The 26384-nt window shown below is 42.9% G+C and overlaps 1 long non-coding RNA gene across 1 annotated transcript; it reads right to left on the reverse strand.

Annotated features, from left to right (window-relative positions):
- Nucleotides 1-6568: 6568 nt before the first annotated feature.
- LOC123333593 lies at nucleotides 6569-10766 on the reverse strand. Its single transcript, XR_006550967.2, has 3 exons — nucleotides 8794-10766; nucleotides 8092-8207; nucleotides 6569-6626 (listed from the first exon to the last, which is right to left on the reverse strand). It is a non-coding gene; the product is annotated as an uncharacterized LOC123333593 (long non-coding RNA).
- Between the last annotated feature and the right edge of the window lie 15618 nt (nucleotides 10767-26384).

The following is a 26384-nucleotide window of genomic DNA, read 5'->3' on the forward strand; positions in this document are numbered from 1 at the left end:
CCTTCTGGTTTGCCCTGTGCACCCTAATGACGTGACACGACCGTCTGGCCACGAGGACCAGGGTAAAGTCACCGAGTACCCAGATCCACGGGGCTGGGGTCCCCAGCTGAAGCTTCCTTCCTGAGAGTGCAGCCTCCTAGGCACCTCAGCAGGGAGGGGTGTCCCAGGTGCGCAAGATTCTGGAGGGGAGAGGTGAAGCTTCAGGGGAAGAAAGAGTGAGACACAAGCCCTTGGGTGTTTGTTCAGCACATTCCACACTAATTCACAGCCCAGGAAGCTGACTTTCCCTAAGGCTCTGGTTCCAGGTGGAAGCAGAGATGGGTATGAAGAAGTGCCGCCGCCTTGTGGACATTACCTGTAACTACAACTTTAGCACCTGCACTTACTGACACCTCCAAGTCACAAGGCCTGGGGGGCTGTTAATGACAGCTGCCCTCAGGAAAGGACCTGGGTGAGTGCTGCAGAAATCGATTGCAGTCACAACTGGCTTTGAAGAGGCCAATTACAAGGTAAATTTTCCATATATCCTTTAAGGTAAAGAAAAAGAATAAAAATCCCCAAATGGCCAGAGAACAAGATGTTCCATATCCCTAAATATGACAGGGTAAGTGCTAATCAAAGTGACGGCAAGAGATCAATCTCACCTCAGAATGGCCAACTCACAATTCTACAAACAATAAATGCGGGAAACAGCTAGAAGAGCGAACCCCCCAACATGGTCATTGGCGTGGACATTAGCAACAGCGCTAGAAAGCTTGTTTGTCCGCATGCCAGAAAAATAAGATTTCAAGAGAGGGCAGCCCGTGATCTGACATACCCACACCTGGGCCTATATCCCAAGAAAACCACCATTCAGAAAGACATGTGCGCCTCACATCCACTGCAGCACCACTTATTATAGCCGAGACACAGGACCAGCAAGGTATCTCTGGACAGATTAAAAGTTAAAGAAGATGTGGTGCATATATACAATGGAGTATTACTCAGCCATGAAAAACAGCCACTGAAATTATGAAGTTATGCCAGTAACGATCACAAGGATGGACCTTGAAGGAATACAGCCTAGGTAAACTCAGCCAGACAGAGAAAGAAAAAAGCATATGATAGCCCTTCTAGGCAAAATAAGAAAAGAGTAACAAAGGAACAAATTTACACCACAAAAGTGACTCTCAGAATTCAAACAGAAACAGAAGGTTCCAAGAAAATGTGAAAGAACAAGGATGAATTAGTAGGTCAGGGTTAACACACACCAAGAAATCCATATCTGTAATAGCAAATTGAGAAGGATTCTATCTGTCCTTTCTTCCTCCAAATAGACACAGAAATTTGTACCTCTAACATATACAGAAAAATCTCTATCTGTAATAGATAATCCAAAATCATTATTTCCTTCCTTCCCACTACATATACACAGAAATCTGTATCTCTAATAGATTCTCAGGAAGAACCTGATATTCAGCACAGGGTACTTTGCTCAACCTTCTGCAATAACCTCTATGGGAAAAAAAACCTCCCAAAAAACCAGATAAGCTTTATTTATATATCATTAGTGAATCACATGGTTGTACCCTGAATATAAGCAAAAACCTGCAAATCGACTATACTCCAACGTAGCACAGGCATGAGACTAGAGAAAAGGAATAAAAAGCAATGCCTAGCTTATCCCCTCCCACCTCCCTGACTGGGGCTGCTCTCCCATTCCAGGAGCCTGAGCAGGCTTGGGTCTCATGTCTGGACTCATATGGGGCCAAGGCAGCCAGGTTGAGACAACCAAAATTGAGATGGACAACCCTGCAATTTTGGCTCCACTATGTACAACAGCCAAGACAGAAAAGCAAGTTAACTGTAGAAGCACAGGTGAAGGGATACACAATGGGGTAGGGTACGTGTATACAATGCAATACATCTCAACCATTAAGAAGTAGGAAAAAGTGCCAAGTCCAGCGTCAGGAAAGAAAGTAGAGATGATCATTCCAAGTGAAGTAAGAGAGACAGGGAGAAACTAATACCATATTATATCACTTCTAGGTGTAATCTAAGGATGGATGCAAGTGAACTTACTGCTTGGAGACACAGGCTCACAGATTTAGAAAAGAAACTTCTGGTCACTAAGATATAAAGATGTGGGGCATGGAGAAATGAGCTGCTTCAGACTAATATATGCACACTACTATTGATAAAACAAGTGACCAGGACCCACCAGGTAACAGAAGGAAACATACTCCACACTCTGTATTAACCTATAAAGAAAAAACCCAACAAATCATATATACAAGTATGCAGAAGTGAAACAATGTGTCATAGAAGGAAAAGAAAAAAACAAAACACTCACGAGATTGTAATTCACCTGTATGCTCCAGTTCAAATGATGGGATGAAAACAGATAAAACAGAAAGGATATTCCGACTCTATTCCCCTCAGGGCATAGTGACTTGCGGTGTCACATCCCTGGAGCCCGACTGGTTCGGGTGCCAAGGCTGGAGGGTCCTGGGGCAGAGCGAGCTGGGAGCACGTAGCAGGTGGTGTGTCCCCAAAATGAACCTGGAGTTCCTGTTTCCCTCTGGAGAGACCCCACCTCCAGATACAGCAGAATAAACTAAGAGATTGGAAGTAACATATACACATTTATATATATACCAAATAGAGGATTAAAAAGTACCTACTGAACAGCATAGGGAAGTTTACTGAACATACTGTAATCGCCTGTATGCAAAAAAAGAACCCTAAAGAGAATAAACGTCTATGTATAACTGAATCAAGTTCCTGTACACCTGAAACAAACAACATCAGAAATCCACTCTATTCCAACAGAAAATATCAAGGAATTTACGGGGGGAAAAAAAAAAAAAGAAAAAGCATGAGGCAGGAAGAAGTGCTGCCGCCTTGTGGCCATTTTCTGTAATAGCACCATGAAGAGCTGTGCTGTTGGGCATTTAGTATTCACAAGGATCCAGGGACTGCAAATAAAAAACAGCTGCCCTCGAAATATGTCCTAGGGGTTGTCATCAAAAAAAAAAATCCAAAAGAAGGCAGGCGTTAAGTCAATTTCAAGATGTAAGTTTAATTCACAGTCTTTTAAAAAATCACATGAAAAAATGTCAACATCACTAAACAGAGAAATGCAAATCCAAGCTACAGCAAAATACCACATCACAAGGTAAATATGGCCATGGCCAAACACTGTGCAGACAATCAATGCCAGAGAGGGTGTGGAGAGCAGGGAACCCGCCTGCAGCGTTCTTCACAATCACATAGTACGTCCGATAGGGTGAAGAGTATGGATGTTCATTTGAAAAATAACACAGAAGTACCTTAGGACCCAGCAATCCAATACCTGGGAATAAATCCAGACAAAACCTAAAATTTAAAAGCATGGGTAACCCTCAATCTCAGTCCCACTAGCCAAGACAAGAAAGCAGGCTCATCAGAGAAGGACAGATGAATGGATACAGAAGGTCGGGTACACACACGAGGCAATATCACTCAGCCATGAAGAGGATGACATCATGCCACGTCCAACAACAAGGAAGGAAGTAGAGAGGATCATAAAAAGTGAAGTCAGAGGCAGCAGGGCAACTATCATGTGGTATCACTTAGAGGTGGAGTCTAAAAATGGATACAAATGAACTTCTTTACCAAATAGAAAGGCCGCAGGACATAGCAAAGCACCTTATGGTTACCAACAAGGAGAGGTGGTGGGGGTGAGAAATGAGCAGGTGTAAATGAACATACACACTACTCTTTATAAAATAGTCAGTGAGGACCCTTAATCAACACTGCATAGTAAGCTATATGGGAAGGGAACCCAGAAAAGGACATGTCCACATGTATGCAAAGGGAATCATGTTGCTGTACACCTAAAACAAAGATTCCCCCCCCAAAAAAACCACATCCTACAACATTGTAAGTCACTTATACACCAATATGAAATACAAATCACAAAAAGAGAATGCCAATTCTATTCCCCTCGGGCCTTGGTGCCCTGGGCTGCTGGCACATCCCTGAAGCCTGGGACTGTCATGGGGCTGACGGAGCTGGGGAGGATGTACCAGCCAATGAGCCCTGCCCCGTGGACCTGGCGTGCCTGCTCCCCTCTGCACGGGCCCACAACCTCCAGATCCAGGGGGTCCTCCTACTGTGAAACAATGCCTATTGCACCCAAAGGATGTGGAGCCTCTGGGCTGGAGGACCTTTGAAAAGCCCCATGGTCTCCATGTCTCCTGGTGTTGGGGTTCCCACCTCTAGCCTCTTCCTTGGGGTCGCCCCACCTATGGATGAAAGTACCCTCCACAGAGTGGTGTTAAAGGAACTGGGATTTGTCCAGGGGGAGGGGGAAAGAAGAAGGAATGGGACACAAGCCTTGGGTGTTTCTCCTGGCACTTTCCACTCTGACAATCCAGGAACAGGCCTTTCCCTAAGGCTCTGGTTCCCCCAATAAGCAGGGCTGGGCGTAAAGACATGCTGCCCTGTGCCCATTTCCCATAACGACAACTTTGAAACCATTGCTAATGGGCAGTTACATTAACAGGGCCTGCAGGGCTTTAAGTAAAAAAGATCTGAATCAGTTCTAATGAGGTGGATGAAACTGGAGCCTATTATACAGAGTGAAGTAAGCCAGAAAGAAAAACACCAATACAGTATACTAACGCATATATATGGAATTTAGAAAGATGGTAACAATAACCCTGTATACGAGACAGCAAAAGAGACACTGATGTATAGAACAATCTTTTGGACTCTGTGGGAGAGGGAGAGGGTGGGATGATTTGGGAGAATGGCATTGAAACATGTATAATATCATATATGAAACGAGTCGCCAGTCCAGGTTCGATGCATGATACTGGATGCTTGGGGCTGGTGCACTGGGACGACCCAGAGGGATGGTATGGGGAGGGAGGAGGGAGGAGGGTTCAGGATGGGAAACACGTGTATACCTGTGGCGGATTCATGTTGATATATGGCAGAACCAATACAATATTGTAAAGTTAAAAAATAAAATAAAATATTAAAAAAAAAAGATCTGCCCTCAAGAAATGTCTTAGGGGAGGTCATTGGAAAGATATTCAAAATAGGGCAGGATTTCAAGAAGCCATTTTCAATAAGTAAGTTTAACTCACACAGTTTCAAAAAATCACATGAAAAGATGTCAACATTGCTAAATATGAGAGAAACGCAAATCAAAACTTCAACGCGTTTTCACCTCACACCGGTCAGAATGGCCACAGGCAGATACTCTACAAACAATAAATGCTGCAAAGGGTGTCAGTGTTCAGAAATCTGTGGATCGAATCATAGCTTCATGCCTATTGAAAAAGGCATTAAAGAAGGAGAGTCCTCCTACACTGATGCTGGGAATGGAAAATGGGAGCAGCCACTGTGGAGGACACTGGGCAGAAGAAAATGAGGATAAAATTAGAACACTCCTGATGCCTACAAAAATAAACTGCAGACAGATTAAGGGCCTAAATAAACGGACAGATACAACGAAACTCTTAAGGGAAAAACGCAGAATACACACCGACATAAAATGCAGGAAGTTCTTTTTTGATCCATTTCTTAGAATCAGGATAAATAAAACAGAAATAAACAAATGGCGCTTAATAAACGTTTAAAGCATTTGCACAACAAAGGACATTTGCAATGAAAGAAAAAGACAGCCCTCAGAATGGAGAAACGCTTGCAAATGAAGATACCACGGGAATGTGTCTCCACCACATACGAACAACTCCCACAGAACAGCATCAAAAAACAAACAATCCAGTAAAAAATCGGCCAAGGATCTATATGCACTTTCTCCAAAGAAGGCATGGAGATGGCCATAAAGCACATGAAACGGTGCTTAGCATCACTAATTCTTAGAGAAAGACAAATCAGTTGTCCAAAGAGGCATCATCTCACATCGATCAGAATGACCATCTCAAAAAATCCACAGCAATAAACTCTGCAGAAGGTGTGGAGAGAAGAAAACCCTCCCACTGTGGGTGGAAATGTAAATGGATATATCCACTAGGGAGAACATTATGGAGGTTCTTTAAAAAACTGAGCATTGAAGTACCAAGAGATCCAGCAATCCCATACATATCTAGGCACAGATCGGGAAAAAACCAAACGTTTAAAAGATATTTTCACTGCAACAATCCATGGTAGCACTAGGTTCAAGAGCCAAGACAAGGAAGCAACTTAAGTGTACAAGGACAGATGAATGGATACAGAAGATGGAGTTATACACAATACAATATTACTCAGAAATAAGCAAGAATAAAACAATGCCGTATCCAGTTCCTGGGAAGAAACTAGAGGTGATCATACTAAGTGAAGTAAGTGAGAAAGGGAAAGCATTGTAGGATATCATTTCTGCTGCTGCTGCTAAGTCGCTTCAGTCGTGTCCGACCCTGTGCGACCCCACAGATGGCAGCCCACCAGGCTCCGCCGCCCCTGGGATTCTCCAGGCAAGAACACTGGCGTGGGTTGCCATTTCCTTCTCCAATGCATGAAAGTGAAGAGTGAAAGTGAAGTCGCTCAGTCGTGTCTGACTCTCCGTGACCCCATGGACTGCAGTCCACCAGGCTCCTCCGTCCATGGGATTTTCCAGGCAAGAGTGCGGGAGTGGGTTGCCACTGCGGAATCTAAAAATGGATACAAAGAACGTCATTACAAAAGAGAAATGGTCTCACAGACTTGGAAAAGAATCTCATGGTTACCAAAAAGGAAAGTTGAGAGGGGGCAGGGGCAATTAGCTGTGTCATATTTATATACATATCTTAAAACAGGTGCTGAAGGGCTTCTAATAGTAACAAGTCCGACAGGGCTGTAAATGACACCTGCCCTCAAGAAATGTCCTGGGGCAAATCATCAGAAAAGAATTCCAAATTCCAAAAAGGGCCAAGTTTCAAGAAGTCAGATTCAAGAGGTAAATTGTGTTCAGAAGGTGTAAAATAATAAAAGCACATGGAAAGATACTCCACATCGATAATGATCAAATCAATGCCAATCAAACCACAATGAGGTATCACCTCACACTAGTCCCAATGGCCATCATCAAGAGAAAAGATCTACAGAAAATAAATACTGCAGAGGATGTACAGGAAAGGGAATCCTCGCACAATCTTGGTGGGAAAGAAAGTGGTAAATATCATAAGATATCACACACAAGTGGAGTCATAAGTTCACACCAATGAGCTAATTTACAAACCAGAAAAAGCCTCTCACACTGAGAAAACCAAAATATGGTTATCAAAAGAAAAGTTAAAAGGGAGAGATAAATTTAAGAGTTTTGAATTAAAACATACACACTAACATCAAATTGATAATCAGCTAGGACCTACAGAATAGAACAGGGAACTCTCCTGAACAAGCTGTAATAACCTATATGAGGGAAAAAACAGAGAAAGAATAGATACACCCCCAGGCAAAATCGTGTTGAGTTCCTGTACACCTAAAACTAACAAAACAATGGAAATTAACTTTGCTCCAATAAAAAATAAAAATTAAATCACCTCAGCTTGGTGTAGGGAAACCAGACAGGGGTGGCCCCAGTGATTAGATGTGTGATGCGTTACGATAGTAAATGACACCCCAAGATGTCCTCACTCAGCAGAACACAGAGCAGGAACCCACTGGAAGCTGCCTGACCTCAAATGAATGTGACAAGATGAAGAGAAGAAAAGGGACCACAGGTCAATCAGGGCAACACCCTCAATTCAGAGGATGGGAATCTCAGAGGGGACGAGACACACTGCAGGTAAAGAGCAGATGCGGGCCTCCAGGTACAGGATCCTGACCGTGCGGGTGGGGTGAACTCACACAATCCCCAGGACTGAACCGGGGACACACGTCCTCAGTCTCCAAGGCGACACCTCCTCCCCAGTCCCTGCACCTGGGGCCCCTCGACCCTTGGTTAGGACACCAGGTCTCTGCTGGTTGGACCCCTAAGGCAGAAACCAGGGGGTTCCCATAACCTCCTGGGACAGTAGAAAGAAGGGTAGGGTCGGTCTCCTCTCCCCACATGTCCCACAGAAGTCCTCCCCTTTCCCTTTGGTTCTGTGATATTAACTGTTTCTATGGCTGTCATGATCATGTTGAAGGCACTACCTTGGTTCTGGCAAGCTTGGTCCTTTCTTGTCCCGCTGAGGAGCTGAGAAAACACACCAGACGCAGGGCTGGAAGACGAGGGGCAGGTCTGGTCTCTGCTGAGTAGGACGGTCGACCTGAAGGAGGTCACGGCAGCAACCTCACCTGATCCCACTGGCTTTTTGCCTGATCCACATGCCCTGCAGTCAATCCACCAGATGCCTGCCCCCCTTCTCCCCATGCTCATGCTGGAATAATTACCAGGTAGCCCACCTGAGGAGTCCCCAGGAGCCCCAGGGAGGGTGAACCTCTCAGGGGTAAAGAGGCAAATAGGTACAGGCCTGTGTAAAGTGAATACACTAAAGTATTCATTCCTAAACACAAGTGAAGCTCTCACGTGTTCTTCCCTCTTTCTTAGCTTTGTGTGTGGGGTCTCCCCACACACGATCCTGACCATGCAGAGGGGGTGAGACTCACACAGTCCCCAGACCCCCCACCTGGGGTCACACGTCCCCTTAGTCAGGACACCATGGCTGTGGTCAGCGGGCCCCCAGTGTGTAAACCAGCCAGGTCCCTGGGGCCTCCTGGGACCCTAGAAAGAAGGGAAGGGTCCTCTCCTCTCCCCACAGTGGTCCCTGAGAAGTCAGGCCCCTCCTGTCTTCATTTTGGTTCTGTGTGATCTTTTGCTGGTTTGAAAGCTCGTGCTAGGGTTGAACACACTACCTTGGTTCTGGCAGGCTCTGTCTTTCCTGTCCTGCTGAGGTGATGAGAAAACAGGAGAGCTGGGCTGAAGGATGGGGCGCAGCCCTGTTCTCTTCTGAGTAGAGTCGACCGGAAGGAGATCACAGCGGCAACCTCACCTGCTGCCCGCTGACTTCTTGCCCCATCCCTGGAATCAGTTCACCAGGTGAACCTGCGTCCCTACTCAACCTGAATGTGCTGGAAAATTGGAATGATTGCCAGGTAGCCCACCTGAGGAGCCTCCATGCCCCAGGGAGGGGGAACCTGGCAGGGGGAGAGACTCAGAGCCCACCGCATCCCTGACCCTGGGAGGGCCACGGAGCCCCCTCAGAGAAGAGCACGCTGCCCAGAGAAGCCACCTCAGCTCCAGACCCCAGACATCTGAGCGCGGACATTCAGAGGCGGGCGCGGAGTTTTCCAGGACAGAGGCAGGCCAGGTCTCTACCCTGGTCTCCATGTCCTAGCGCACAGAACAGCGTCAGGTCTAAATGAGCTCATTATAGAAAATACACGGTCACGTGTAAACATCGTCAGTGTAGACAGGACTTGGAGAGGTCTAAATCTACCATGTAGACAGACTTTGGTCAGGTTTAAACTAGCTTAAAGCTGCTCTCCCCAGAGGCGCAGGTCACACACATGCAGGGTCTCTCATCTTTGGACGGGGAGCTCCCCCTCGCGTGGGAACTAAGATGTACATTTCTTGAAGAGGAAATAATCTGCGAGCTCACCCTTCACCCACATCAGGGCAGGGTGAAACTGAAAGAATCTGTGTCATTGAACATTCCGACAGGCAAAACAAAGTGTTACCAGTTGCTTTGGCCACGTGATGGTCAGTGTCTCACTGTATCTCACTGTTCGTTGAACCCAAGGTAGGCAAGGCGCGAGCAGGGAAGCTGCAAGAAAACTTGGGGAGCCGGAAGAACTGCAGACTCGTTTAATCTCTCCTGACTGGTGCATCGGCTGTAACAGCAGACTCGCTGTATTCTCTGGTCTCGTGGTGATCCAGCGGACGCAGCCATAACGTAGCCGCAAGGGCTTTTCTGGTGGATCTTACTGATGTTTACAGAGCAAAAGTGGTCTGCGGCCAAGCGGGTACCTCGTGAAGCGCATGCGCTGTACTGTAAGTGCGCTCAGCGGATACGTAACCGTGTATTTACAAAACATGGGGCCGGAGCGAGAGAGCCTGACATCGCCATCTTGGCTAATTTGCTTTTCTCCTACCTTCAGGATCCATGGGAGAGGCAGGAATTTTTTATAGTATGCAGCCCAGTGTCGTGTACAGACACACAGGGTGTGGCATGATTCCAGCATCCCAGGCTTCCAACAGGAGGCGGCCATACTGCAAACCTTTTGGAAAAGTATATTCTTTATCAGAATAAAAATGTGTTGTTGAAATTTCAACCATACTAGTTATTATTTGCAATCTAACATATTCTTAAAAGCTTGGCACCCTGATTTTTGCGGTCCCATTAGTTCCTTTGGTTCAGATTTTCTAGGTAGAAACCAGCCATCATTTCAAACTAGTTTCTTCTAATTCTGTTATTTGTTACCATTGAATGAAAGGTCACACTTGAAAGAAAATAAAAGCAAATTCCTGCAAACAATGAGTGACTCAAAGAGCACACGAGCCACAGGTCCTTTTTCTTCTAACAGTTTCATTTCTCCTCATGAAGAAAACAGAAAAAATTGCCACCCTCCCCCAGATTTTTTGCTTCTTTGATCAAACTGAGCTAAATGAAGTTGACACTCGTATCAATAGGTAACAGTCTTTGAGGTTTGATATGTCATACCAGGGAAACAGGGCCTGGAGAAAAGGGAATGCTCCTGCACTGCTGGAGGGAAACTACACCCTAAAATTAAGGCTAAGATTCAAATTGGACTTAATTATGACAGTGTGTCGGAGAAGGCAATGGCACCCCACTCCAGTACTCTTGCCTGGAAAATCCCATGGACGGAGGAGCCTGGTAGGCTGCAGTCCATGGGGTCGCTAAGAGTCCGACACGACTGAGCGACTTCACTTTCACTTTTCCCTTTCATGCATTGGAGAAGGAAATGGCAGCCCACTCCAGTGTTCTTGTCTGGAGAATCCCAGGGACGGAGGAGCCTGATGGGCTTCTGTCTATGGGGTCGCACAGAGTCAGACACAACTGAAGTGACTTAGCAGCAGCAGCAGCAGCAGCATGACAGTGTGTGGTTACATGGAGTATGAACCAAGGGTCTACGTATAGCAGGCAATATGTGAAGGCAAATTTGATATTTCGCATGTGAGAGTAAAGGTTTCTTGTCAGATCTGCAGCCAGTATGCACAGATTCTTTAGAATACTGCATGTCTCTTTTAGAATTATAGCTTTGTCTTGATGCATGGCTAGGAGTGGGATTGCTGGATCATATGGTAACTCTATTTTAGTTTTTTGAGGAACCACTATGCTGTTCTCTACAGTGTCTTCACCAATTTAAATTCCCACCAACAATGTCCAAGGGTTCCCTTTTCTCCACACCCTCTGAAACACTTGTTATTTTGAGATTTCTTTATGATGGCCATTCTACTGGTGTGAGGTGGTACCTCATTGTAGTTTTGATGTGCATTTCTCAAATAATTAACAATGAGGAGCATTATAGGATGATTCTTTAAATTTCAGATTTGTAAAGTCCATTAAGTGTAACATGTCAACTTGACAATTTTTTTACAGATAAGGATTTATTAAATATTTGGTTATTTCCTTTCTCTTAGTTAACTATAGGGACATACGTTATCATGTTACTCAAGGTGATGAGCTCCATCATGCATCTTTGAGCAGTTTTAAAGCCGTGCATTGCTCCCTTCAAAGGGAAGGTTTGTGCTGGAACCAAGGTCCACCTCCCAGTGAAAGCTGTTCCTTGAGCAAATTCAGTCACTGCCCAGGGGGCACATGGTGAGATCACCATGTCACCTGACACTTCCCACATCTCAGGCCTCGGTTTGACCATTCCATCTGAGGTGGAACAGTTTGCCCTGGCGATACAGCTTGACCTCTTTCTGTATGTCTAGGTCAATTGTTAATAACTTTTTCAGATTCTGTAGGATTACTAGCGCTCTAATAGCAAAATACATGTTTTAAAGTTACACCAGGACATGGGGCTTACACCATGACCCTAAGGGATTTTTCTGCAGATTTTTCTGTTCTGACATCGAGGCCCCTTCCCCAGTTTTATGACAGCACAATTGCCAGAGACTGGATGAGCTGCATCGCTGCAGGGATCAGGGCAGAGTGAACATGCAGGAATCCTTGTGTGAGAATTACTAAGAATGTGGATGCTGACAACACAGCCTTCAGCCAAGCACGGAGCCCTTGTAAGTGCAGGAGCCCCTGACGCCGTGCAGGGCGTGTGGACATGAAGACAGCCCCCGACAAAGGCTTCTGCTCATAGAGGCCCCGACGCCGTGCAGGGCGTGTGGACATGAAGACAGCCCCCGACAAAGGCTTCTGCTCATAGAGCCCCCGATGCTGTGCCGGGCGTGTGAACATGAAGACAGCCCCCGACAAAGGCTTCTGCTCATAGAGCCCCCGACGCCGTGCAGGGCGTGTGGACATGAAGACAGCCCCCGACAAAGGCTTCTGCTCATAGAGCCCCCGACGCTGTGCAGGGCGTGTGTCCATGAAGACAGCCCCTGACAAAGGCTTCTGTTTTCATAGAGCCAATTTTGTGTAGTGGTGTGTTAAATGGATTTATAACTCCATATATTTGTGTCAGGGATATGTGGACTCTTTTTTCTATTGAAAACTGGGGCATTTTTAATTGAAGAGTAGTGTATATTGTGTTAGTTCCAAGTATATAGAAAAGGGATTCAGTTATATATATATACTATATAATATACATTATATGTATAAGCATATATAATACATATATATAAAAACACACCCACATACATTCTCTCAGATTATTAGGTTTCAGTTGTTTTTGTTGTTCAGTCACCCAGTCATGTCTGACTCTTTGTGACCCTATCGACTGCGGCACACCAGGCTTCCCTGTCCCTCACCATCTCCCGAAGTTTGCCCAAGTTCATGTCCCTTGCATTGGTGATGCCATCCAGCCATGTCATGCTCTGATGTCCTCTTCCTTCTGCCCTCAATCTTCCTCAGCATCAGGGACTTTTCCAGTGAGTTGGCTCTTCTCATCAGATGACCAAAATACTGAAGCTTCAGCTTTAGCATCAGTTCTTCCAGTGAATATTCAGGGTCGCTCTCCCTTAAGATTGATTGATTTGATCTCCTTGCTATCCAAGGGACTTTCAGGAGTCTTCTCCAGCACCACACTTCAAAGGCATCAATTCTTTGGCATTCTGCCTTCTTCACAGTTCAGCTCTCAAAACCATATGTGACCACTGGGAAGACCATAGCCTTGACTATACTGACCTTTGGCAGCAGTGCATTGCACTGAAAAGTCTTTGCTTTTCAACACACTGCCTAGCTTTGTCATAGCTTCCCTGCCAAGAAACAAACACCTTCTGATTTCATGGCTGCAGTCACCATCCACAGTGATTTTAGATTTTCCCCTTCTATTTGCCATGAGTAATAGGACTGGGTGCCAAGATCTTAGTTTTTTTAATATTTTGATTTAAGCCAGATCTCTCTCTCTCCTCCATCACCCTCATCAAGAGGCTCTTTAGTTCCTCTTTGCTTTCTGCCGTTAGAGTGGTATTATCCACATATCTGAGGTTGTTGATGATCCTGCTATCTTGATCCCAGCTTGTAACTCATCCAGCCCGGCATTTCTCATGATGTGCTCAGCGTATATAGGTTAAACAAACAGGGCGACAGCGGACAGCCCTGTCGTACTCCTTTCTCAATTTTAAACCAATTAGTTGTTCCATACAATTCTGTTGCTTCTTGACCCACATACGGGTTTCTCAGGAGACAGGTAAGATGGTCTGGTATTCCCTTCTCTAAGAGTTTTCCATAGTTTGTCATGATCCACACAGCCAAAGACTTTGGTGTAGTTGAAGAAACAGATATAGATGTTTTTCTGGAATTCCCTATCTTTCTCTATGATCCAGTGGATGTTGGCAATTTGGTCTCTGGTTCCTCTTCCTTTTCTAAACCCAGCTTGGACAACTGGAGCTTCTTGATTCACAAAATGCTGAAGGCTAACATGCAATATTTTAAGCATGACCTTACTAGCATGGGAGATGAGTGCAGTTGTCCGATGGTTAGCGCATGCTTTGGTACTACCCTTCTTGGGAATTGGGATGAGGATTGACCTTTTCCAGTCCTGTGGCCACTGCTGGGTCTTCCAGATTTGCTGACATATTGAGTGCAACCCCTTGATGGCATCATCCTATAGGGTTTTGAATAGTTCTACTGGAATTCCATCACATCCTCTAGCTTTATTAACAGCAGTGCTTCCTAAGGCCCACTTGACTTCTCTCTCCAGCATGTCTGGCTCTAGGTGGCTGACCACATCATTGTAGTAATCCAGTTCATTAAGATCTCCTTTGTACAGTTCTTCATGTATTCTTTCCATCTCTTCTTGATCTCTTCGGTATCTACTATGTCTCTCCCATTTCTGTCCTTTATTGTGACCATCTTTGGGCAAAATGTTCCCTTGATATCTCCAATTTTCCTGATGAGACCTCTAATCTTTCCCCTTCTGTTATTTTCTTCTAGTTTTATTCACTGTTCATCGAAGAAGTTCTTCTTGTCTCTCCGTGCTGTTCTTTGGAAATCTGCATTTAGTTGGATACACCTCTCCCTTGCTTTTTGCTTCTCTTCTTTCTTCAGCTATTTGTAAGGCCTCCTCAGATAACCACTGTGCTTCTTGCTTTTCTTTTTCTTGGGGACCATCTTGTCACTGGCTCCTGTACAGTAGTACGGACCTCTGTCCATAGTTCTTCAGGCACACTGTTTACTAGATCTAATCCCTTGAATCTATTCATCACCTCCACTGCAAGTTGTACCTGGCTGGCCGAGTGGTTTTCCCCACTTTCTTCAGTTTAAGCTGAATTTTGCTATGAGAAGCTGAGGATATGAGCCACAGCTCCAGGTCTTGTTTTTGCTGACTATGTATAGCTTCTCCATCTTTAGCTACAAAGAATGCAATCAATTTCATTTCAGTATTGATCACTTGGTGATGTCCACATGTAAAGTCATCTCTTGTGTTGTTGAAAAAGTTATTTGCTATGACCAGTGCATTCTCTTGGCAGAATTCAGTTAGCCTTTGCCCTGCTTCATTTTGCTCTCCAAGGCCAAAACTTGCCTGTTATTCCAGGTATCTCTTGACTTCCTACTTTTACATTCCAAACCCCAATGATGACTAAAACATCTCTTTTTTGGTGTTGGTTCTAGGAGGTTTTCTAGGTCTTCACGAAACTGAACAACTTCAGCTTCTTTGGCAGTAGTTGTCGGGGCACAGACTTGGATTACTGTGAAATTGAATGGTTTGCCTTGAAAACAAACCAAGATCATTCTGTCACTTTTGAAGTTGCTCCCAAGTACTGCATTTTGAACTCTTTTGTTGATTATGAGGTCTACTCCATTTCTTCGATGGGATTCTTGCCTGAAGTAGTAGATATAATGGTCATCTGAATTAAATTCACCCATTCCCATACACTTTAGTTCAATGATTCCTAAGATATCGATGTTCATTCTTACCATCTCCTGCTTGACCACATCCAGTTTACCTTGATTCATGGGTCTAACATTCCAGATTCCTATGCAATACTGTTCTTTGCAGCATCGAGTTTTACTTTCATCACCAGACAATCCACAACTGAGTGTCATTTCTGCTTTGGCTCAGCCACTTCATTCTTTCTGGGGCTACTAGCAGTTCTCCTCCGCTCTTCCTCACTAGCATATTTCAGACCTAGGGGACTCATCTTTCAGTGTCATAGGTTTTTCTCCTTTTATACAGTTCATGAGGTGCTCACAGCACGTATAGTGGGGTGGTTTGCCATTCCCTCCTCCAGTGGATCATGTTTTGTCAGATTTCAGATGATTAAGCTAATACAAATACTGAATATAGTTTCCTGTGCTATAGAGTGAGGTGAAGTGTCAGTCACTCAGTCACGTCCAGCTCTTTGCAACCCCATGGACTATAGCATGCCAGGCTCCTCTGTCCATGGGTTTCTCCAGGCAAGAATACTGGAGTGGATTGCAATTCCCTTCTCCAGGAGAACTTCTCAACCCAGGGATTAAAACTGGGTCTCCTGCATTGCAGGCAGATTCTTTACTATCTGAGCCACTAAGGACACAGAAGAATTGCACAAAAAAGGTCTTAATGACCCAGATAACCACGATGGTGTGATCACTCACATAGAGCCAGACATTCTGGAATCTGAAGTCAAGTGGGCCTTAGGAAGCATCACTATAAACAAAGCTAGTGGAGGTTATGGAATTCCTGCTGAACTGTTTCAGATCCTAAAAGATGATGCTGTTAAAGTGCTGCACTCAATATGCCAACAAATTTGGATAACTCAGCAGTGGCGACAGGACTGGAAATGGTCAGTTTTCATTCCAATCCCCAAAAAGGGCGAGGCCAAAGGATGTTCAAACTACTACATAATTGTACTCATTTCACTTGCTAGCAATGTAATGCTCAAAATCCTTCAAGCTAGGATTCAATAGTATAGCTGGATTTAGAAAAGGCAGAGGAGCCAGAAATCAAATTGCCAACATCCACTGGATCATAAAAAAGCAAGAGAATTCCAGAAAAACATCTACTTCTGCTTCATTGATTATTCTAAATCCTTTGGCAGCATGGATCACAACAAACTGTGGAAAATTCTTCAAGAGATGGGAGTACCAGACCACCTTACCTGCCTCCTTAGAAATCTGTATGCAGGTCAAGAAGCAACAGTTAGAACTGGACATGGAACAACAGACTGGTTCCAAATTGGGAAAGGAGTGTGTCAAGGCTGCATTTGTCACCCTGCTTATTTAACTTACATGCAGAGTACATCATGCAAAATGCTGGGCTGGAGGAAGCACAAGCTGGAATCAAGATTGCTGGGAGAAATATCAATAACCTCAGATATGCAAATGACACCACCCTTATGGCAGAAAGTGAAGAGGAACTAAAAAGCCTCTTGATGAAAGTAAAAGAAGAGAATGAAAAAGTTGGCCTAAAACTCAACATTCAGAAAGCTAAGATCATGGCATCAGGTCCCATCACTTCATGGCAAATAGATGGGGAAACAGAGGAGACATGGACAGAGTTTATTTTCTTGGGCTCCAAAATCACCACAGATAGTGATTGCAGCCATGAAACTAAAAGATGCTGCTCCTTGGAAGAAAAGTTACGACCAAACTAGACAGCATATTAAAAAGCAGAGATATTACTTTGCCAAAAAATGTCCATCTAGTCAAGGCTATGGTTTTTCCAGTAGTCATGTATGGATGTGAGTTGGACTATAAAGAAAGCTGAGCACCGATGAATTGATGCTTTTGAACTGTGGTGTTGGAGAAGACTCTTCAGAGTCCTTTGGACTGTAAGGAGATCTAACCAGTCCATCCTAAAGGAGATCAGTCCTGAATATTCATTGGAAGGATTGATGTTGAAGCTGAAACTCCAATACTTTGGCCACTTGATGTGAAGAACTGACTCATTTGAAAAGATCCTGATGCTGGGAAAGATTGAAGGCAGGAAAAGGGGACAACAGAGGATGAGATGGTTGGATGGCATCACCAACTCAGTGGACATGAGTTTGAGTAAACTCCTGGAGTTAGTGATAGAGAGGGAGGCCAGGCACGCTGCAGTCCATGGGGTCTCGAAGAGTCAGACACGTCTGATTGACTGAACTGACTGAACTGATCTCATCCACATGATATACACTTTTTTACAGATTTACAACAGGTGATTAGACACCAACCAGAGAAGGCAATGGCAACCCACTCCAGTACTCTTGCCTGGAAAAATCCCATGGACGGAGGAGCCTGGTAGGCTGCAATCCATGGGGTTGCAAAGAGTCAGACATGACTGAGCGACTTCACTTTCACTTTTCACTTTCATGCATTGGAGAAGGAAATGGCAACCCACTCCAGTGTTTTTGCCTGGAGAATCCCAGGGAAGGCGGAGCATGGTGGACTGCCGTCTATGGGGTTGTGCAGAGTCGGATATGACTGAAGCGACTTAGCAGCAGCAGCAGACACCAACAGTTTCCATTCTACATTACTCATATTCGGACTCATACTAATTCACCAGGGCTCTTAACAGAAGGAAATGCTCAAGCTGATATCCTTTTATTTCCAGCCTTTACAGTGGCATCAGCCTTTCATAATCTGACACGTTGTAATTCAAAATGTTTAAAAACCAAGTTTCATATCACTTGGGCTCAAGCTAAAGAGATGGTGTGGACTTGTCCTACATGCCAGAGGGTTGCAATAACCACGTCTCCAACAGAAGCCTTGGGAGGTAATCCCTGTGGCCTGAAGCCAAATCAGATTTGGCAGATGGATGTAACTCACATTCCATCCTTTGGAAAGCTTTCTTATGTGCATGTCACAGTTGATATTAAGTTTATATGGGCAACCACTTGCTCTGGAGAATCTACGAAATGTTATTTCACATTTGCATAGCTGCTTTGCTACTATGGGCCTCCCACAAATTATAAAAACAGACAATGGCCCGACTTACACTAGTTCTGCTTTTAGGGATTTTTTCAAGGCTTGGTCTATAAAGCATCACACAGGTAATCCCGTATAATCCCCAAGGACAAGCTATTGTAGAACAAACTAACAAATCTCTTAAAGAGACGTTACAAAAACAAAAAGGGGGAGATGGAATGTCACTTCCCCCACAGCAAAATTATATAAAGTAGTATTTACTTTTAGTTTTTTGCATCCAGATAATGATTTCACTGCGGCAGAATGACATTTTACAAAGGAACAACAACAACAACAAATTCACCCCAAACTGCCTGTTTGGTGGTCTGATCCAGTATCACGCTCACGGCATAGGGGGAATCTGATAACCTGGGGAAGGGGTTTCGCCAGGTAATTCAGAAACACCCTTTTGGATTCCCTTGTGCCTTCTAAAACCGTATCATGTGCAAGCTCCCACAGAAGAGACTCTTCACGTGAGACATAGAGCCCCCCGTAATGAGTTTTGAAGGCCTGAGTCTGAAACAGACAAAGATAATGATTCCCATCCCGTCGACGCATCAGAACAAGATCCCCACTTGTGGACAAATTAAAAGATTAACACAGAAATCAGAGGAGATCTTGGAAAATGAAGGGAAAGCTGTCACTCCTAACAATCTGGCTGTTTCCATGTTTGCTCTTATCACCACCATAGTGTGTATACCCTTAGAAACAACTAAATCTAAAAATACTTATCGGGCATGTATACCTAACCCCCCATTACTAAAACCCTTTGATTGGGGGGATTCTATGATCCCTGTTTATGTTAATGATTCTTCCTGGATACCAGGACCTGAAGATACATGCCTTCCTCTTTTTAAACAAGAGGAAGGGACGCCCTTCAATGTTACTTATGGGTATGAATCCTGGCCAACTTGTGTAGGACCAGCTACAGAATGTCTTAAATTATCTATGCAAGCCTGACTGTCCACTAATCCTTTAAATCATACTAAGGTTCAGCTACATCTTTTCTCCGGTCTGAGTTTTGCTTATAATGACTCAGAACCCAATAATGACACCAAGTCAGACAGACCTTTATGTGAGCATTGCAAGCTGTGGACTGAAAAACAAGATCGAATTCAGTGGGATAATTGCGATGGGACTGAGGGAATAATTTATTAATGGGTCCTATGGAATTGTATGGGACTGGTCCCCTAAGGGGTATGCAATGTTCAATTGCTCTTATCAAAATCAGTCCTGCAATCCTCACAGAAGGCTGCATTGGCAGGTACATAAAGCCTTTAACCATACTAATATTACCACTCATTCAGATCATCCAATTATATGGCATGGTAGTGGCATGTCACCCCCCTCCCCACAATTAGATCAAGGAAGAGGGCAAGGAGGGATTTGGAAATTGGCTTTAAGTCTTAACGAATCCAAATTTGGGATAGATATTATTCCGATTAAACCAATTATTCATTGACATTTAATACCAAAACAGACTGGATATTTTATATCCAAGCTTATGTGAGGGATCCTTATGTACTCTTGAAAGGAACAATTTCTATCAAGGAAAGTGTACAAGAACTTTCTTGCCAGGATTGCAAATTATATATCTGCCTAAATTCTTCACTTTATAATTCTAATCACTCATTTGTTATACTAAGAAGGAGATTGGGAATATGGCTTCCAGTAAATCAAACCAGACCTTGGGAAGACTCCCCTGAAACACATGCTTTTTTAGAGTTTATAAAGAAAGTACTGCAAGGTTTCAAAAGGTTTATTGGACTCCTTCTAGCCGCTATTACGGGACTTATTGATATAGCCATGACCACAGCAGTAGCTGGAGTGCCACTTCATCAAACTATACAAATGACTACATTTGTAGAGCAATGGCACCAAAATACAAGTTCTGCCTGGGGAAATCAAACCCACATAGACCAAGAAATTAATGAACAATTGGTTGATTTAGAAAATGCAGTTCTCCTACCAGGGGACGAAGTACAAAATTTTAAATTATAAATTCATCTTGTGTGATTGGAATATCTCTTCATCTTGTGTCACACCTCGTAAATACAATCAAAGTGCATATACTTGGGCTCAATTATCTAAACATTTGAGAAGACACGTTCATAATAATCTATTCTTGGATAGTTTCCAATTACAGGCTGCTATTTCTAATATGCAGAATGCTCACTTACAGCTACTCCCAGAAACTGATTTATTTGAAGAAATTGAGAAAAGCCTACATAAACTTAACCCCATGATGTAGATTAAAACTTTAAGAGGAGGATTGCTTGGTATCATAATATCAGGATGTATATTTTTGACTGTTTTGTGTCTAGTCCTCAGATGCATGAGAGAAACCATCTGAGAAGTGACGAACAAACAAGTTGCTTGGTCAATGTATTTACTCCTGCAAAGACAAAAAGGGGGAGATGTAATGGGAATTCCTAATAATGTACTTTCACAACCTTGAGAAATTCCACAGAAATAGCACCTGTAAAAACAGCATATATTAAGAAACTATGTTAATGATTATCTTTCATGTTTTTCTTATAATAATAGCCTTGTTACAAAACCCAAGGCCAGACCCAGAAGGGAGTATGACTGGAATCTTGAAAGCGTGGACCTCGGAACACTGGGTTTGCGTCAGGCATGAACGCTGCCTACGCATTTGTTCCCGAGACTAGCCCAGAAGGGAATGGACTAGGGTAAAAACAAGGAGATCTGGACTATGTCAGTGTAGTGTCTTGGGAAAGATAAGATCAAAGAAAGTCTTGTAATATGTAATTAGGGATAAAAGCTTGACTCAGAGAGGACTCTGAACCTCAGTCCAAAACAGGCTGCAGTCCCCTGACCCATTACATCAGATTGCGTGTTCTGTCTTCATTCTCATCACTTTCTCCCAGACCATTAGGGCAACAATAGCCCTTAGTTTTCCAAAAGGTCCAGCTCCCAAAGTGTCATGCCAGATACTCTACTAACCACAAATAAGGGCATCATATAGCTTTATCACAATATGAACCTTATAAAAGATTGTAATTACCTCACTATCGCTGTTAATTTCCTACCCTGTTTTTGTTATGTATTTTCTTTTATCTCTATACTCAATTCTCAGTTATTTCCCTTCACAAGGAAGCATTCCCTGCTATTTAGTATGTATTTTGTTTGTTTGTAAATATTTTTTAAATGCATAGTGTTCTTTTGTGTGTATATATGTAAATCATGTAGATGGTATAGTGTGTGTTTGTGCACAAATGTGTACTACTCTCTAAGTTCAGTTCAGTTCAGTTCAGTCGCTCAGTCATGTCCGACTCTTTGCGACCCCATGAACCGCAGCACACCAGGCCCCCCTGTCCATCACCAACTCCCAGAGTCCACCCAAACCCATGTCCACTGAGTACGGTGATGCCATCCAACCATCTCATCCTCTGTCGTCCCCTTATCCTCCTGCCCTCAACCTTTCCCAGCATCAGGGTCTTTTCCAATGAGTCAGTTCTTTGCATCAGTTGGCCAAAGTATTGGAGTTTCACCTTCAACATTAGTCCTTCCAATGAACACCCAGGACTGATCTCCTTTAGGATGGACTGGTTGGATCTCCTTGCAGTCCAAGGGACTCTCAAGAGTCTTCTCCAACACCACAGTTCAAAAGCATCAATTCTTCGGCGCTCAGCTTTCTTTATAGTCCAACTCTTCCATCCATACATGATCACTGGAAAAACCATAGCCTTGACTAGATGGAACTTTGTTGACAAAGTAATGTCTCTGCTTTTGAATATACTGTCTAGGTTGATCATAACTTTCCTTCCAAGGTGTATGCATCTTTTAATTTCATGGCTGCAATCACCATCTGCCGTGATTTTCGAGCCCAGAAAAATAAAGTCAGCCACTGTTTCCACTGTTTCCCCATCTATTTCCCATGAAGTGATGGGACCTGATGCCATGATCTTCGTTTTCTGAATGTTGAGCTTTAAGCCAACTATTTCACTCTCCTCTTTCACTTTCATCAAGAGGCTCTTTAGTTCTTCTTCACTTTCTGACATAAGGGGGGTGTCTATTGCATATGTGAGGTTATTGATATTTCTCCTGGCAATCTTGATTCCAGCTTGTGCTTCTTCCAGCCCAGCGTTTCTCCTGATGTACTCTGCATGTAAGTTAAATAAGTAGGGTGACAATATACAGCCTTGACGTACTCCTTTTCCTATTTGGAACCAGTCTGTTGTTCCATGTCCAGTTCTAACTGTTCCTTCCTGACTTGCATATAGGTTTCTCAAGAGGCAGGTCAGGTGGTCTGGTATTCCCATTTCTTTCAGAATTTTCCACAGTTTATTGTGATCCACACAGTCGAAGGCTTTAGCATAGTCATTAAAGCAGAAATAGATGTTTTTCTCGAATTCTCTTGCTTTTTTTATGATCCAGCAGATGTTGGCAATTTGATCTCTGGTTCCTCTACCTTTTCTAAAACCAGCTTGAACATCTGGAAGTTCATGGTTCACATATTGCTGAAGCCTGGCTTGGAGAATTTTAAGCATCACTTTACTGGCGTGTGAGATGAGTGCAATTGCGTGGTAATTTGAGCATTCTTTGGTATTGCTTTTCTTTGGGATTGCAGTGAAAACTGACCTTTCCCAGTCCTGTGGCCACTGCTGAGTTTTCCAAATTTGCAGACATATTGAGTGCAACACTTTCATAGCATCATCTTCCAGGATTTGAAATAGCTCAACTGGAATTCCATCACCTCCACTGGCTTTGTTCATAGTGATGCTTCCTAAGGCCCACTTGACTTCACATCCATGATGTCTGGCTCTAGGTGAGTGATCACAGCATCATGATTGTCTGGGTCATGAAGATCTTTTTTGTACAGTTCTTCTGTGTATTCTTGCCACCTCTTCTTAATATCTTCTGCTTCTGTTAGGTCCATACCATTTCTGTCCTTTATTGAGCCCATCTTTGCATGAAATGTTCCCTTGGTATCTCTCATTTTCTTGAATAGATCTCTAGTCTTTCGCATTCTATTGTTTTCCTCTATTTCTTTGCACTGATCGCTGAGGAAGGCTTTCTTATCTCTCCTTGCTATTCCTTGGAACTCTGCATTCAAATGGGTATATCTTTTCTTTTTTCCTTTACTTTTCACTTCCCTTCTTTTCACAGCTATTTGTAAGTATTTGTAACGCTCTAAGTTACTCAGCACCATATTTTTAAAATCCATCCATGCTGTATATCTAACCTGTTAACTCTAAATGTTGCATGTGAAAGTGTTAGTCACTCTGTCGTATCCGACTCTTTTGACCATAATATTTTAATTACTATAGCTTTGTGATATAGTTTGATATCAGGAAGTGTGATGCCTCCAGCTTTGCTTTTCTTGTTTAATATTGTTTTAGCTGTTCAGAGAATTTCATTGTCTCATATAAATTTTAGAAATTTTTTATTTCTGTGAAAAATGCCACTGGAATTTTGATAGGAATTGGATTGAATCTATAGATGTCTTTGCACATTATGGAAATTATAACAATATTAGTTCTTCTATTCCATGAACACATGATATCTTTTATTTGTGTCTTCTTCAATTTCTTTCATCACTGTCTTGCAATTTTCAATGTACAAATCTTCCACCTTCTTGGTTAAATTGATTCTTAAGTATTTTTTGATGCTACTTTAAATGGGATGGTTTTCTTTGTTTCATTTTCAGATAGTTTCTGTTAGTATACAGAAACACAGCTGATTTTTATATGTTAATTTTGAATCCTACAACTTTATTGAATTCATTTATCAGTTCAAACAGTTTCTTTAGGGTTTTCTACGCATAAGATCATATCACTTACCAACAGAGACTATTTCACTTCTTTCTATTTGGACATATTTTCTTTCTTTTTCTTGCCTAATGTCTCTGATTAGAGCTTCTTATGTTAAATAGAATTGACAAGAGAAGGCACCCATATTTTATGCCTCACTTAGCAAAAGTGTTCAACTTTTCACTAATATGATGCTTACTGTGTATTTGTCATATATAGTCTTTATTACATTGAGATACATTCCTTCCTGGTGCCTCAAATGGTAAAAAATCTGCCTGCAATGCGGGAGAACCGGGTTCGATCCCTGGGTTGGGAAGATCCCCTAGAGAAGGAAATGCCAACCCACTCCAGTATTCTTGTCTGGAGAATCCCAGGGACAGAGGAGCTTGATGAGCTACAGTCCATGGGGTCGCAAAGAGTCAGACATGACTGAGCAACTAACAGCTTCAGTTTCATTATCGCTAAACAGCCTTGAAGTTTATCTAATGTTTTTTTTTTTTTCCTTCTTCACTTCAGGTGTGTTTTGTCCTTCATTTTATTAATGAGATGTATATGTTATCCTACCCTTGCATCCTAGGGATAAATCCCACTTTATCATGGTGTGTGATTCTTTTAGTGTGCTATTGAATTTTGTTTCCTAATATTTGCTGAAATTTTCTTTCTCACAGTGTCCTTATCTGGCTCTGGCAACAGAGTGAATACTGGCCTTATAGAATGAATTTCAAAGTGTTCTGTCTTCTTAAGTTTTTTTGAAGAATTGGTATTCTTTAAATGTTTGGTAGAGTCACTAGTGTGGCTGTGTGGTCTTGAATGTTTTTTTCTTGTTAGATTTTTGATTTCTTGTTCAATATCCTTGCTCATTACTAATCTGTCAAGGTTTTCTATTTCTTCATGATTCAGTCTTGGGAGGTTGTATAGTTCTAGGATTTTTAACCATTTCAGAGTACCTGTCTTATTGAGTAGTCTGTATAAATTAATATTTGTACAGAATTTAGAAAAGTACTTGGCAGAGTAAGCAATCAGTAAATTCTAGCTTCCCTTTCTTTTTATATTTCCGAGGCTAACAGCAATTTTAACAGACAGTATTTTTAAACATATTAGGTGGAACTTACCTGGTGGTACACTGGTTTAGACTCTGTGCATTACTCAGGGGACACAAGACAAGCCCAAACTGGGACTGTATTGTCTTAGAGTTAAATACAATGCACTTCACTTTATTCTGCTTCCCAGTACTGCATTTTTTAAAAATACAGATTGAAGGTTTGTGGCAACCCTGCATAAAGCAAGTCTACTGTTGTCATTTTTTCAACGGTAGTTGCTCACTTCATGCCTCTGTGTCACGTTTTGGTTAATTCTCACACTATTTCAAACTTTTTCATTGTGCTGTATCTATTACAGTGATCAAAATAATCTTTTGATGTTACTATTGCAAAATGATTATGACTTGTTGAAGTCATAGATGATGGTTAGCATTCTTGGCTATAAAGTGCTTTTCCATTTTAACACTTTTATTTTGCCGAGGGAAAATAAAAATGCCCTAGTCTTCCAGCTCTGGTTGACCTATGGCTGTCTGCAAGCAAGGAGCAATGGCTAAGGCAGAGCTGCCAACTGTGTCCCAGAGCTTTAAAGACTTATCCCCCAACACACATACACACACATGCTCATGTGCACACACAGCTTCTCAGCAAAGACTGAAAATTTTATTTTTTGAAAGCAGTTAAGGAAGTGAAGACCAGTGCAACAAAAGCAATAATAAATAAGAGCTGAAAAAATACACAATGAGATAGTATCTCACACCCATTAGAATGGCTAATATATTTTTTAAGCAGAAAATAATTGTTGGTGAGGATGTGAAAAAATTGAATCCCTTGTATGCTGTTACTGAGGATGTGAAATGGTACAACCTTTATGGAAAACAATACAGTGATTACTCAAAAAATAAAAATAGAATTATCATATGTAATAGCAATTCTACTTCTGGATCAGTTCAGTTCAGTTCAGCCACTCAGTCGTATCTGACTCTTCGCAACCCCGTGAATTGCAGCACACCAGGCCTCCCTGTTCATAACCAACTCCCCAGTTCACTTAAACTCACGTTCATCGAGTCGGTGATGCCATCCAGCCATCTCATCCTCTGTTGTCCCCTTCTCCTCCTGCCCCCAATCCCTCCCAGCATCAGAGTCTTTTCCAATGAGTCAACTCTTTGCATGACGTGACC

This window comes from Bubalus bubalis, chromosome 5, assembly GCF_019923935.1.
Source record: "Bubalus bubalis isolate 160015118507 breed Murrah chromosome 5, NDDB_SH_1, whole genome shotgun sequence".
In the NCBI taxonomy this organism is placed as follows: domain Eukaryota; kingdom Metazoa; phylum Chordata; class Mammalia; order Artiodactyla; family Bovidae; genus Bubalus; species Bubalus bubalis.